Source organism: Arachis ipaensis, chromosome B04 (genome assembly GCF_000816755.2).
Source record: "Arachis ipaensis cultivar K30076 chromosome B04, Araip1.1, whole genome shotgun sequence".
Taxonomy (NCBI): domain Eukaryota; kingdom Viridiplantae; phylum Streptophyta; class Magnoliopsida; order Fabales; family Fabaceae; genus Arachis; species Arachis ipaensis.
Window position 1 is genome coordinate 22105180 of NC_029788.2, and position 14216 is coordinate 22119395.

General features: G+C 39.5%; 1 long non-coding RNA gene across 1 annotated transcript in view; it reads left to right on the top strand.

The window, feature by feature from the left end:
* Nucleotides 1–11495, top strand: part of LOC110270571 — a 24250-nt gene extending 12755 nt beyond the window's left edge. Inside the window, exon 3 of the long non-coding RNA XR_002360209.1 lies at nt 11325–11495. This is a non-coding gene — a long non-coding RNA (uncharacterized LOC110270571). The remainder of the gene's footprint in view (nt 1–11324) is intronic.

The window sequence follows — 14216 nt, forward strand, 5'->3', positions numbered from 1 at the left end:
ATCTTTAAAGATATGTTCCAACTCTGATTCGAGACTCTCAGCCATGTTAATCTCTTCTACCAAAGAGTCGATAAGATCAACTTTCATGCAGTCTGTTGATGTGTCTGGATGCTGCATAGCTTTGACAGCGTTCAACTTGAACTCATCATCATTGACTCTCAGGGTTATTTCCCCCTGTTGGACGTCAATGAGGGATCGTCCAGTTGCTAGGAAGGGTCTTCCTAGAATGAGAGTAGCACTCTTGTGCTCCTCCATTCCAACACAACAAAGTCAGTGGGAAAGGTGAATGGCCCAACCCTGACAATCATGTCTTCAATCACGCCTGATGGGTATTTAGTGGAGCCATCAGCAAGTTGGAGACATATCCGGGTCGGTTTAACTTCGTCAGTTAAGCCAAGCTTTCTGATATTGGATGCAGGTATTAAGTTGATGCTTGCCCCAAGATCGCATAAAGCTGTCTTGGTGCAATTACCTTCTAATATGCATGGTATCAGAAAACTCCCAGGGTCTTTAAGCTTTTCTGGAAAGCTCTTCAGAATGACTGCACTGCATTCTTCAGTGAGGAGAACTCTTTCTGTTTCTCTCCAATCCTTTTTATGACTCAAGATCTCTTTCATGAACTTAGCATAAGAAGGTATTTGCTCGAGTGCTTCTGCAAATGGAATCTTTATTTCAAGAGTCCTGAGATAATCTGCAAAGCGAGCAAATTGCTTATCCTGTTCCTCTTTCCGGAGTTTTTGAGGATAAGGTATCTTGGCTTTATATTCCTCAACCGTAGTTGCTGCAGGTTTATTGCCTACAGAAGTGGTTGAAGAAGCCTTTTTAGAGGGGTTGTTATCAGCATTTGTGTGTGTCTGATCCCTCACTGGCAATTGAGTGCTAGAGTTAGAAACTGGAGTGACGTTAGAAGCCAACTCCTTGTCTGTTCCTGGCGTCTGAACGCCAGAATTGTACCCATTTTGGGCGTTCAGCGCCAGATCTTGCCCAGTTTGGGCGTTCAACGCCAGATCCTTGCCCATTTCTGGCGTTGAACGCCAGGAAAACACCAAGGAACACCAAACTTAAAAATTTTAAGATCAAGACACAAGGAAAACTCAAGAACACTTTGAAGACTCACAAGAACACAAGAACACAAAGGAAGAACACCAAACTTAAAATTTTTTAGAAAACCAAAATAAATTTTCGAAAAAATTTTTTTTTTGAAAAATCAACAAAAAAACACCAAACTTAAAGTTTGGCACAGGATTTAATAGAAAAAAATATTTTTGAAAAAGATTTTAAAAATATGACAGCCAATTACCATGAACATAAACACCACGTTCTAACTAATTGAGCTATAAATTTAAAGTGTTTTAACAAGGGATAAATAATAAAAGACTCTAAACCAAAAAAGAAAAATTTTTCCTAATCTAAGCAACAAAATAAACCGTTAGTTGTCCAAACACGAACAATCCCCGGTAGCGGCGCCAAAAACTTGGTGCACAAATTGTGAATCACACTTTTCACAACTCGTACCACTGACCAGCAAGTGCACTGGGTCGTCCAAGTAATACCTCACGTGAGTAAGGGTCGAATCCCACGGAGATTGTTGGTTTGAAGCAATCTATGGTTACATCAATTCTAGCTTGTACCACGAAGATTCTGATTAAGAGATCTAAGAGATACTCATTCAATCTGATATAGAACGGAGGTGGTTGTCAGGCATACGTTCATGGGTTGAGAATGGTGATGAGTGTCACGGATCATCACCTTCATCACAGTTAAGCACGAATGAACATCTTAGATAGGAACAAGCGTGTTTGAATAGAAAACAGAAATACTTGCATTAATTCATCGAGACACAGCAGAGCTCCTCACCCCCAACAATGGAGTTTAGAGACTCATGCCGTCAAAGAGTACAAAATTCAGATCTAAAATGTCATAAGATATGCAAAATAAGTCTCTAAAAGTTGTTTAAATACTAAACTAGTAGCCTAGGTTTACAAAAAATGAGTAAACTATGATGGATGATGCAGAGATCTACTTCTGGGGCCCACTTGGTGTGTACTGGGGCTGAGATTTAAGCAATTCACGTGCAGAGGCCATTTGTGGAGTTGAACACCAGTTTTTGTGCCAGTTTGGGCGTTCAACTCCAGCTTTTGATCCTTTTCTGGCGCTGGACGCCAGAATTGGGCAGAGAACTGGCGTTGAACGCCAGTTTACGTCGTATATCCTCGTGCAAAGTATGGACTATTATATATTGCTAGAAATCCCTGGATGTCTACTTTCCAACGCAATTAGAAGCATGCAATTTCGAGTTTTGTAGCTCCAGAAAATCCACTTGAGTGCAGGGAGGTTAGAATCCAACAGCATCAGCAGTCCTTTTTCAGCCTGAATCAGATTTTTGCTCAGCTCCTTCAATTTCAGCCAGAAAAATACCTGAAACTATAGAAAAACACACAACTCATAGTAAAGTCCAGAAATATGAATTTTTCCTAAAAACTAATGAAAATAGACTAAAAACTAACTAGAACATACTCAAAACTATATGAAATTAACCCCAAAAAGCATATAAAATATCCGCTCATCAATGAGCTAGAGGAGTTTAGACTCAATGCTTTCGAAAATGCTAAAATCTATAAAGAGAAAGCAAAAAGATGGCAAGACAAAAGGCTGTCATCTAGAGTCTTTGAGTCATGACAGAAAGTCCTGCTGTTTAAATCTAGGCTCAGATTGTTCCCTGGGAAATTGAAATCCCGGTGGAGGGGACCATATGTGATTACAAGTGTGTCACCATATGGATATGTTGAGCTTCAAGATGTTGATTCTGACAAAAAATTTATTGTTAATGGATAGAGAATCAAACATTATCTTGAAGGGAATATTGAACAAGAATGCTCAAAACTGAGACTAAATTAAAAAGCTCAGTAAAGTCCAGCTAAAGACAATAAAGAAGCGCTTTCTGGGAGGCAACCCAGCCATTATCAAATCAAATTAGATGTTTATAACAATTATATAAGTCCATTTAATTTTGTTGTCCATGTTTATTGATGCTTTTTCAGTGAACAAGTCAAGGATATGAAGGTTCAGAACATAAAGCAGAAGAATCACAGAGTAAAAGAGCTCACTGGCATCAAAACGCCAGTAAAGATATCATTCTGGGTGTTAAACGCCTGAATGGGCAGCATTCTGGGCGTTTAACGCCAGAATTGGCAGCACTCTGGGCATTCAGAAAAATGCCCAGTAAGGAGGGATTTCTGGCGTTTAACGCCAGCCAGGGTATCTGGCTGGGCATTAAACGCCCACAATGGCCACCAGATGGTCCTTAAACACCAGAATGGCTATCATTCTGGGCGTTTAACGCCAGCACAGCTAGGGAAGAGGTAATTTCATTCCCAATTCAATTTTTTTTCGAATTTTCATGTTTTAAATCAAAATTTTCTGCATCCAAACATTACAAACATTCATTCTTTAATTTCCATTCACAAAAGTTTATAATCTAATAAATCCTTTTTAATTCTTTTTCAATTCTTTTCAATTCCTTTTCAAAAACTCACTCATATTTCCAATTTCTTTTCAAATCTTTTTAACTCATTCATATAATCTTTTATTTCATAAATGGATAAACAAAAATTCAGATCTAACTTCCTTAAATCTTTTTCATATCTCTTAATTTTGAAAACAATCTTCTCTTTTTCATATCATGTTTATCTTTTATCAATCATATCTTTCAAAGCATATCTTTTTCTAAAATTTTGACCCCATTCCCTCCCTCCCCTTTATTTATACATTCGGCCATCACCTCTCCTCCCTTATTCGAATCCTTTTCTCCATCTATTCATCTTCTTTCTTTTTATTTTGCTTGAGGACAAGCAAATCTCTAAGTTTGGTGTGATTTTCGTGATCCCTGAGTTAAAACAAACCAATCTCATGGCACCCAAAGGAAGACAAAATGCTTCAAGAGAGAAGAAAGAAAGAAATCCAAAGCCACGTTGGATGCATGAGAACTTCTGCACCAAAGAACATGCAGACCATTATTTCAAAATTGTTTGCAGAAGATCAGTGATCCCGGAAGTTAGGTTCAATCTGAAAGAAGATGAATACCCGGAGATCCAAGAGCAGATTCAAAACAGAGGCTGGGAAGTCCTGGCTAATCCTGAGATACATGTTGGAAGAAACATGGTCCAGGAATTCTATGCAAATCTGTGGATGACAGAAAAGCAACGATTAGAGGGAACTGCTTTCTACACCTTTCGGACTATGGTCAGAGGGAAGGTTATTTACTTCCACTTTGACAAAGTGAGAGAGGTTCTTAAACTTCCTCAACTACAAGATGATCCAGAATCCTTTAACAGTAGAATGGCCAAGGATAAAAGGATAAATCAAGTTCTAGAGGATATATGCATCCCTGGAACCAAGTGGATTACCAATTCAAAAGGTTTCCCAAACCAGTTAAAGAGAGGAGACCTCAAACCAGTTGCTAGAGGGTGGCTGGATTTCATAGGACGTTCTATTCTCCCAACTAGTAACCGATCTGAAGTCACTGTCAAGAGGGCAGTGATGATTCACTGTATTATGCTAGGGAAGGAGGTAGAGATTCATCAGCTGATCCCTGTTGAAATCTACATGTTTGCAAACAAGGAATCCACTGAGGCCAAGTTGGCCTACCCAAGCTTGATTAGTCTGTTATGCAAAAATGCGGGGTACAGGTGGGTGTGGATGAACACATCACAATTGAAAGCCCAATCACCAAAAAAGTGATGGATGGACCTCAAATTCAAGATAACCTCATCAAGAGGGGGCGTATGAGCTCCTCCCAGAAATTCCTCAATTTGATTATTGGGCCGCTTAGAAGCATCTGTCACCAAGCTGCAAGAAACTGTGAACCAACTCAAAGAAGAACAGCAGAATTAAAACAGCATGCTCTGCAAAATGCTCATAGAACAAGAGAGACAAGGGCATGAGAAGCTGTCTCTTGAAGAGTTGGACGTCCCACAGATTGAAGGAGCACCTACCCCTCAAAATCAAGGTTGTTGAGTCCTAACTCTGTGATAACGTTTATTATTAGAAACCTATTTTAAGAATCACATAAGCATTAGTATTAGAGTCATTTATTTTTATGTCTTTAATTTCCTTCCTTTTATTATTATTTTTCTGCTTTTATGTTTATTTTATGTCTTATTTTTATTCCATGATCAATAAATTTTAGAGTCTATATCTTAAAGCTATGAATGATTCCATGAATCCCTCACCTTTCTTAAATGAAAAATGTTTTTATTTGCAAAAGAACAAGAAGTGCATAGTTTCGAAATTTATCTTGAAACTAGTCTAATTATTTTGATGTGGTGACAATACTTTTTGTTTTCTTAATGAATGCTTGAACAGTGCATATTTTTGAAATTGTTGTCTATGAATGTTAAAAATTGTTGGCTCTTGAAAGAATAATGAAAAAGGAGAAATGTTATTGATAATCTGAAAAATCATAAAATTGATTCTTGAAGTAAGAAAAAGCAGTGAAAAGCTTGCTAAAAAAATTTAGAAAAAGAAAGAAAAAGAAAAAGCAAGCAGAAAAAGCCAGTAACCCTTTAAACTAAAAGGCAAGGGTAAAAAGGATCCAAGGCTTTGAGCATTAATGGATAGGAGGGCCCAAAGGAATAAAATCCTGGCCTAAGCGGCTAAATCAAGCTGTCCCTAACCATGGGCTTGTGGCATGAAGGTCCAAGTGAAAAGTTTGAGACTGAGTGGTTAAAGTCGTGGTCCAAAGCAAAAGAGTGTGCTTAAGGGCTCTGGGCACCTCTAACTGGGGACTCTAGCAAAGCTGAGTCACAATCTGAAAAGGTTCACCCAGTTATGTGTCTGTGGCATTTATGTATCCGGTGGTAATACTAGAAAACAAATTGCTTAGGATCACAGCCAAGACTCATAAATTAGATGTGTTCAAGAATCAACATACTGAAATAGGAGAATCAATAACACTATCTGAATTCTGAGTTCCTATGGATGCCAATCATTCTGAACTTCAAAGGATAAAGTGAGATGCCAAAACTTTTCAGAAGCAAAAAGATACTAGTCCTGCTCATCTAATTGGAACTGAGCTTCACTGATATTTGAAATTTATTGTACTTTCTCTTCTTTTTATCCTATTTTGTTTTTAGTTGCTTGGGGACAAGCAACAATTTAAGTTTGGTGTTGTGATGAGCGGATAATTTATACCCTTTTTGGCATTGTTTTTACATAATTTTTAGTATATTTTATTTACTTTTTATTATATTTTTCTTAGTTTTATTCAAAAATCAAATTTCTGGACTTTACTATGAGTTTGTCTGTTTTTCTGTAATTTCAGGTATTTTCTGGCTGAAATTGAGGGACTTGAGCAAAAATCTGATTCAAAGGCTGAAAAAGGACTGCAGATGCTGTTGGATTCTGACCCTCTTGCACTCGAAGTGGATTTTCTGGAGTTGCAGAAATCCAATTGGCGCGATCTTAATTTCTTTGGAAAGTAGACATCTAGGGCTTTCTATCAATATATAATAGTTTATACTTTGTCCGAGATTTGATGGCCCAAACTGGCATTAAAAGCTAGCCTAAAACTTTCTGGCGTAAAACGCCAGAACTGGCATAATTCTTGGCGTTAAACGCCAATTCTGGCACCCAGGGTGGCGTTTAACTCCAACTTTGGGCATATGCACGTGAAAGCTTGAAAGCTCAGCCCAGACATGCACCAAGTGGGTCCTGGAAGTGGATTTCTGCACTATCTGCACATAGTTACTCATTTTCTGTAAACCTAAGTTACTAGTCTAGTATAAAAACTACTTTTAGAGATTCATTTCGTACCTTATGACATTTTTACACTTCATATTGTATCTTCTATGGCATGACTCTCTAAACCCCATAGGTGGGGGTGAGGAGCTCTGCTGTATTTCAATGGATTAATACAATTACTACTGTTTTCTATTCAATCACGCTTGATTCTATTCTAAGATAATCACTCGTACTTCAATCTAGAGAATGATATGATCCGTGACACTCATCATTATTCTCAATTCTATGAACGCGTGTCTGATAGCCACTTCCGTTCTATCTGAGCTCAACGTAGTCATTGGGCGACAGCTTGAGTGCGTATCTTTTGGGGTTCTAATCCACGGACCGAGTCCGGAGGTTAGAACCTTCGTGGTATAGGCTAGAACCAATTGGCAGCATTCCTAGGATCCGGAAAGTCTAAACCTTGTCTGTGGTATTCCGAGTAGGATCCGGGAAGGGATGACTGTGACGAGCTTCAAACCTGCGAATGTTGGGCACAGTGACAGTGTGCAAAAGGACAAGGGTCCTATTCCGACGCTAGTGGGAACCGACAGATGATTAGCCGTGCGGTAGCTGTACATGGTATTTTTCATCCAAGACGAGAAATCCGACAGTTGATTAGCCATGCAGAGATCGTAATTGGTATTTGTCATCCGAGAGGATCATAAAGTTTGCCATTGAAGGAAGCCATGCGTGTTTGGAGAAGAAGACAGTAGGAAAGCAGAGATTCAGACGACATAGCATCTCCGGAACCTCAGCCTGTTTCTCGTTACTGAATCACAAGTACTATTTATTTCATATTTTTTATTTTTCATAAATACAATCGCTCTTATCATTAATCTCCTGACTAAGATTTACAAAATAACCATAGCTTGCTTCAAGCTGACAATCTCCGTGGGATCGATCCTTACTCACGTAAGGTATTACTTGGACGACCCAGTGCACTTGCTGGTTAGTTGTGCGAAGTTGTGAAAAGTGTAATCACAATTTTGTGCACCAGAAGCCTGGGGACGCGAAGACAGAGGACGTAAAGAGCGTAGGAAACAGACGAACGGAGCACCTTAGCAAATAAACCAGCAAAGAGCGAAGAAAAAGAGAAACTAAAAATGATTCCTCAAAATTCAAAATGAAAGGCAAAAAAGGAAAAGGAGGAAACGGCGAAGGGGAATTAATGAGCTTTTACCCCTCACACGTTCCCAAGAAAGCGTAACGTGCACTGCAATTAAAGAAGGAAAAACGCTTCGCATTCAAGGAGTCCCAACAGGAGTTAAACGAGAGATCGACAAAAAGCAAAATGCTCGAGCACGACTTCCTTAAAAGGGTCGAAGCCTAAAAGACACGACCTTAAGGGTAAAGATCGAGCTCAAGCAGGGGCACTGTTCATACCCTGGATCGAGCTGTGCGACCTGGGCTAACTGAAGACAAGAGCGAACGACCTCCTTAGGTTGGGTCGCCCCCGACTTCTCCTTAAAAGAGTTCGGCCAAATCGCCATAGAGGCCCAAGCTGGTCCAAATGAAGGAACACAGCTGATTCTGAAGGCAGCAAAGCCTAGAAAGAAAAGGCGGTTTCCCTAAAAAGATAAAGATAAAGATAACTAACTTATCTTAAGGGACATCCCACACTACTATAAATACACTGGAGCACCCAGGTATAACTCATACTCTGATTCTACAAAAAACCTGCCTAAAGCACATGCTAACTTAAGCGTCAGAGTCTCTTGCAGGTACCACCACCTTCCAGTGATAAAGGATCAGCAGCATCTCCAACTCCACCAGGTCGGACACAGCAGTGCCGACCAACACTAATGATCTCGTCCGAGATCAACCTATAGTTTCAGGTAACCCTCGGAATAGGGGGTGACCCAAAGAGACAAATACAACCTCGAAAAAGGAGAATAAGTAAAAGTAAAAAAGGTCTTTACTACCCAGGGCCGAAGAACCTAGCTAAAGGGGTACAAAGCTCCTGAAAAGAGATACTACTCAAAAAGGATAATCCCAAAACAAGTCTAAGAAGGTCGTTCAAACAAACTAAGAAGATTGTTTGGAATTCGACTAGGAAGCCCAGACGACCAAGTTGCCAAGACAATATAGCTGACCAAAGAAAGGAGGTAGCCACCGCAAGGGAAACCAAGGAAACCCCACCCCAAGGGGTGTCAAACCAAGGAAACCCAAAGCACCTGCGTAAAATCTGAGGAGCGACCTCCTCCAAACAAAAGGTTGAAAAATAACCTCCAAATATAAAGCATATCGACACAAGCAAAGTTAATGCGCCATTCAAATTAAAGCATTAAAGACTCAAAGGCTGCCTAAACGGCAACCCAATTGTTTAAGGTGTTTTAGATAAAGTTGTTAGGAAGCAACTAAATTTCAAAGATCATCCACAAAAAAACTTACAAAAACCAACAAAGTTCAACAAAGTCCACAGATCGGACTATACTCAAAACAAAGATGTAATAAGAAATCACAATGGATCCGAAGTTGCATCAGCAGCTACATCCTGAGGAGAAGGAGGCATGGTCGAGATTGGGGTGGCATTAACAACTCCATCCGAGCCATTCAATATCTCTAGATAAGGTCTAGGCCCCGGAGGAATCACCTCGGCAGAAGAAGCTGCATCAGTGGAAGTTGTGGAAGCCTTAGCCGGCGGTGCAAGGGGAGGACCCTCATCATCATCATCTAGGACAGGCACAATCTTGCCATCCTCCACCACATTATCCAGGCTGAATAAGGAGAGGTCGAGCTCAGGAGCAGGAATCCAGACCTGAGCCTTCAGGTTCTCATACATCTCAGTCATACTGCTCACCATATGGCCCTGAAGCTCGGCATAATCGGCCTAGGCAGACTGAAGTCTCTCCCTAGTCTGCAACAGCTCTCCATAAGTGCGAGAATAGCTCTCTTTGGACTTCTTGGCCATCTCCGCGGCCAGGTTGGCAGACGTCTCAGCAATAGTAACCCGAGCCTTCTCCTTTTCTACGTCAAGCTCCAGTTTGGCAACCTTGGCATCCAGCTCATCCTTCAGATCCTTTACCTTGGTAAATTTAGCCTTGTCCTCCTCCATAAAAGCTCTAGTAGCATGAACAGGAGACTGCTTGATAACTCGGGACAAAACAGCACTCATATTGGCCATCCGAACACTATTGTTGGCAATAAAATCAAGGTGATGAAGGATCGACACATCATCATAGAGAACCTTGCCATAGGGAGCAATAAGCTCTAAAGCAAAGGCCACACCGTCGAATTCTTTGTCGTTCAAATTATAAGTTCCAACAACCTTTTGCTGCTTGGGAGGAAGACCAGCCAAAGTAGGGGAGGAGGCAGCACCAGAAGTCTCAACAGGCGGATCAGAAGAAACTGTTCGAACTCTAGAGGTTGGGATAATCTTCCTTGGTCCCTGAGACTTAGCCGTTGGTTTCTTTGGAGGCAACTGTGGAGAAGACCCCTCTCCAAAAATCTTCTGTGACAAGTTCTGGGCAGCCACCGCCTTCTTGGCCTTCCGAAAAGACTTCATGGAGTCCGAAGATTTAACCATGTTTGGAAAAGAAGCCGAGAAAATAATTACACAGTCAAAAAAGGACAAAGATTACAAACAACAAAAAGCATTTTTCCATGAAATAAGAAGTCGGACACTATCTAGTTCGGCACGGACGAGGGAAGGATCTCCTAGAAATCTCTTTGTATCCAGATAAGGAGGCTCCCCCCAATGTTCCTCTAAAACACCTATAAAAGCCTGTTCTACCTCATATAAATTTTCCCAAAGGTACTTAGGAGCTACAGGTTCTTTTTGCCACCATAAAGGAAAAGTAGGTTCATCATTCTCATCTAGAAAGAAATGGCGAGCATTCTCAACAACTCGGACTTTAAAATAGTAGTTCTTAAAGTCCCAAAAGGATTCGTCAAACATCGAAAATACTTTCTTTCCCTGGGTAGCTCGGAAGGAAATCCAAGAAGCCTTCTTCTTGGCCACCCCAGGTTTGGTCAACACGAAAAGGTAAAGAAAAAGGGATATTGAAGGTTAGACACCGAGTTCTTGGCACAACAACTGAAAAATCTTCATGAAAGCCCAAGAGTTCAGATGAAGCTGTGAAGGGGCCATATTACAGGTCCATAGGAGTTCGGTTTCAAAGGCAGTAAAAGGAAGGGTAATACCTAACTGGCTAAAAAAGCAGTCATAGGCATAGAAGAAAGGATGCTTTTCCCGAGTTAAAGGAGGGAAACAAACCCTCTCCTCAGGGTTGGGTGATAACAGTTCGTAATTCTTCTCGTCCTTCCTACAAATACACACCCTATGAAACCTCCTAAGTCTCTCACAGTACTCCGGGTCGGCCACAGTAACACACATTAGGACTATCGAATCTAACCAATCGGCCATACCAGCAGGGACTTTGGTGGACATCTCGACAATATTCTTACGGAAAGACATACAGCAAACTACACCTACAGCAAAGCAAAATAACAAAGGGTCACTACCAAAACAACTCGGACAGAAACAAAAAAGGAAGAAACAACCGACAAGCAGTAGGTATGGCAAACAAAGGGCTCCCCAGGGCTTGAAGCGTGAGCATCTTTTCTATTTTTTCCTAGTGAATTTGCATTTAATTTGTTAATTTTTATCAAGAATTTATTATCTTTCAGCCACTATGGATCCTACTTTGAGTCTTATGCAATTTCGTTTACTTTAGGTAGCATTCGGATGAATTTGATGGAGTTTCTACAGAGAAAGAGAAAAAACCAATGAGCTGACTAGCGAGGAGCGACGCGTGCGCGTGCCTGACGTGTATGCATGATTTAGAGCTATTCATGGCGACGCGTGCACGTACTTGACGCGTACGCGTGAAAAGCAAAGTTGCTCAGCGACGCGTGTGCGTACCTGACGCGTACGCGTGACACACGAAAAAAGCCATTGACGCGTACGCGTGACCGACGCGTACGCGTGACATGCGCGACATGCAGACTTCACAGAAAACGCTGCAGAGTGAAGGAATCAAGTGGTCCCCATCCATCAATTGAAGACTTAATGATTGCCATAATTAATTCTGATTTAAATTTAAATATTATTTTAAAAATAGAAAAAGATATTATTTTAGTTTTAGAAGATAGATTTTAAATTTATTAGGATTAGATATAAAAGGGGATTGGAATTAGTTAACTATTCATTCCATCTCAAGACAACATTATTCCATTCAATTCCAATTTACAATCCTATTTTCTCTTTACCATGAGCAACTAAACCTCCACTGTTAAGGTTAGAAGCTCTGTCTATTTTTATGGATTGATTTTCTTGCATTTTCTATTTTAATTCATGTATGGATTTATAATTTAAGAATTGTTTTCGTTCTTTATTTTACGAATTTGGGTGGAACGGAAGTATGACCCTCTTTCTAAATACGTTCTTGTATAACTTGGAAAAGCTCTTTACTTGAACAACAGCTTGAAAACATATTCTCCAAAATTTTAATTATCTGTATTTAACGAGATATGTGACATATAATCCTTTTATTTTTGGGTAATTAGAGTTTTTGTGGCATATAAACTGGAATTTGATCATCACCCTCTAATTGGAATTAATTGACCAATGAATTGGCAGTTGATGAAAGTTAGAGGAGACTAGAAAAGTCTAAGGAATTAGGATCTAGTCACATATAGTTTGCCATAAATTAAATCCTACATGATTAAAATAGTTAGTAAGAAAAGTTAATCCGAAAAAATAGATAACTCTGGACCCTTAACTTCCTTCTCGATATTTTATTCCCAAATTAATCATTTCCCTGTCTTCTGTTTAATGCTCTTTGAATATTCAAACACTCTTTTCTGTTTGCCTAACTAAGTAAATCAAGTAACTATTGTTGCTTAGTCCTTCAATCCTCGTGGGATCGACCCTCACTCACCTGAGGTATTACTTGGTACGACCCGGTGCACTTGCCGGTTAGTTTGTGGGTTATAAATTTTTGCACCAAGCTTTTGGTGCCGTTGCCGGGGATTGATAGAGATTAACAACTATTAGTGGTTTGATTGCTTGGATTAGGCATTTTAATGTTAATTTAATTTAAATTTTTTTTTATTATTTTCGAAAAAAAATTTAAATAAATAGCACTAATATTTTTCTTTAATTTCTGAAATTAAGTTTGGTGTTGTCTATTTATTTTTATTTTAATTTTTCCTGTTTATTTTTTAGTTAATTTATTTTCGAAATTTTTTTTAATAAATAGCACTAATATTTTTCCTTAATTTCTGAATTTAAGTTTTGTGTCCTCTATTTATTTTTATTTTAATTTTTCCTGTTTATTTTTCTTAGTTAATTTTGAATTTCTCTGTCTTAATTCTACCTATAATTTTCAAAATTTATTTATTTATTTTATTTAGTATTTTTATTTTATTATTTTACACAGGTTACCTCATTGGGAATTCTCTACACTCTGATGTAGAGATTCCCATCTTTTCTTGTTTTCTGTTTGTTTATGCGCAGGAACAGAGATAAGGAACATCTCTTAGACTTTGATCCTGAACCTGAAAGGACTTTCAGGCAGCGTTTACAACAAGCAAGACTTTGCAAGGCTACAGAATCCACTATGGATCACAATAATGCTGTTAATGCCAATATGAGAAATCCGAATGGGGATGATCAAAAAAGGAGAGTGCTTGGCTCCTACTCTGCTCCTACTGCAGATCTTTATGGAAAAAGCATTGTGGTACCCCCTATAGCTGCGAACAACTTTGAGTTGAAGCCACAATTGGTCACCCTGGTGCAACAAAACTGTCAGTATCATGGTCTTCCCCACGAAGACCCAAATCAATTTATTTCTAATTTTCTGCAGATTTGTGATACTTTGAAGACAAATGGAGTGAACCCAGAGGTGTACAAACTCATGCTCTTCCCATTTGCTCTGAGGTATGGAGCCAAACTATGGCTAGATTTCCGACCCAAGGAGAGTTTGGATACTTGGGACAAGGTTGTTACTGAGTTTCTTACTAAGTTTTTCCCACCAAAGAAGCTGACTAAGCTTAGGGTGGAGGTTCAGACCTTCAGGCAGAAGAATGGTGAAACTCTTTATGAAGCTTGGGAGAGGTACAAGCTACTGACTAGGCAATGCCCTCCGGACATGTTCTCCAAATGGACCCAACTACATATCTTTTATGAAGGCTTGGGAGAAATGTCCAAGATGTGCTTAGATAATTCTGCAGGTGGTTCATTGCACAAGAAGAAGACACCAGAGGAGACTATTGAGCATATTGAATTGGTTGCTAGCAACCAATATTTATACTCATCTAACAGGAATCCTGTGAACTCTGAGGCTCCTCAGAAGAAGGGTGTTATGGAAGTAGAAGCTCTTAATGCTATTCTTGCTCAGAACAAGCTTATGTCTCAGCAAATAAGTCTACTTACTCAACAGATGGGTGGCATGCAAATCTCAGCTATCAACACCCAAAATCCACCTCAA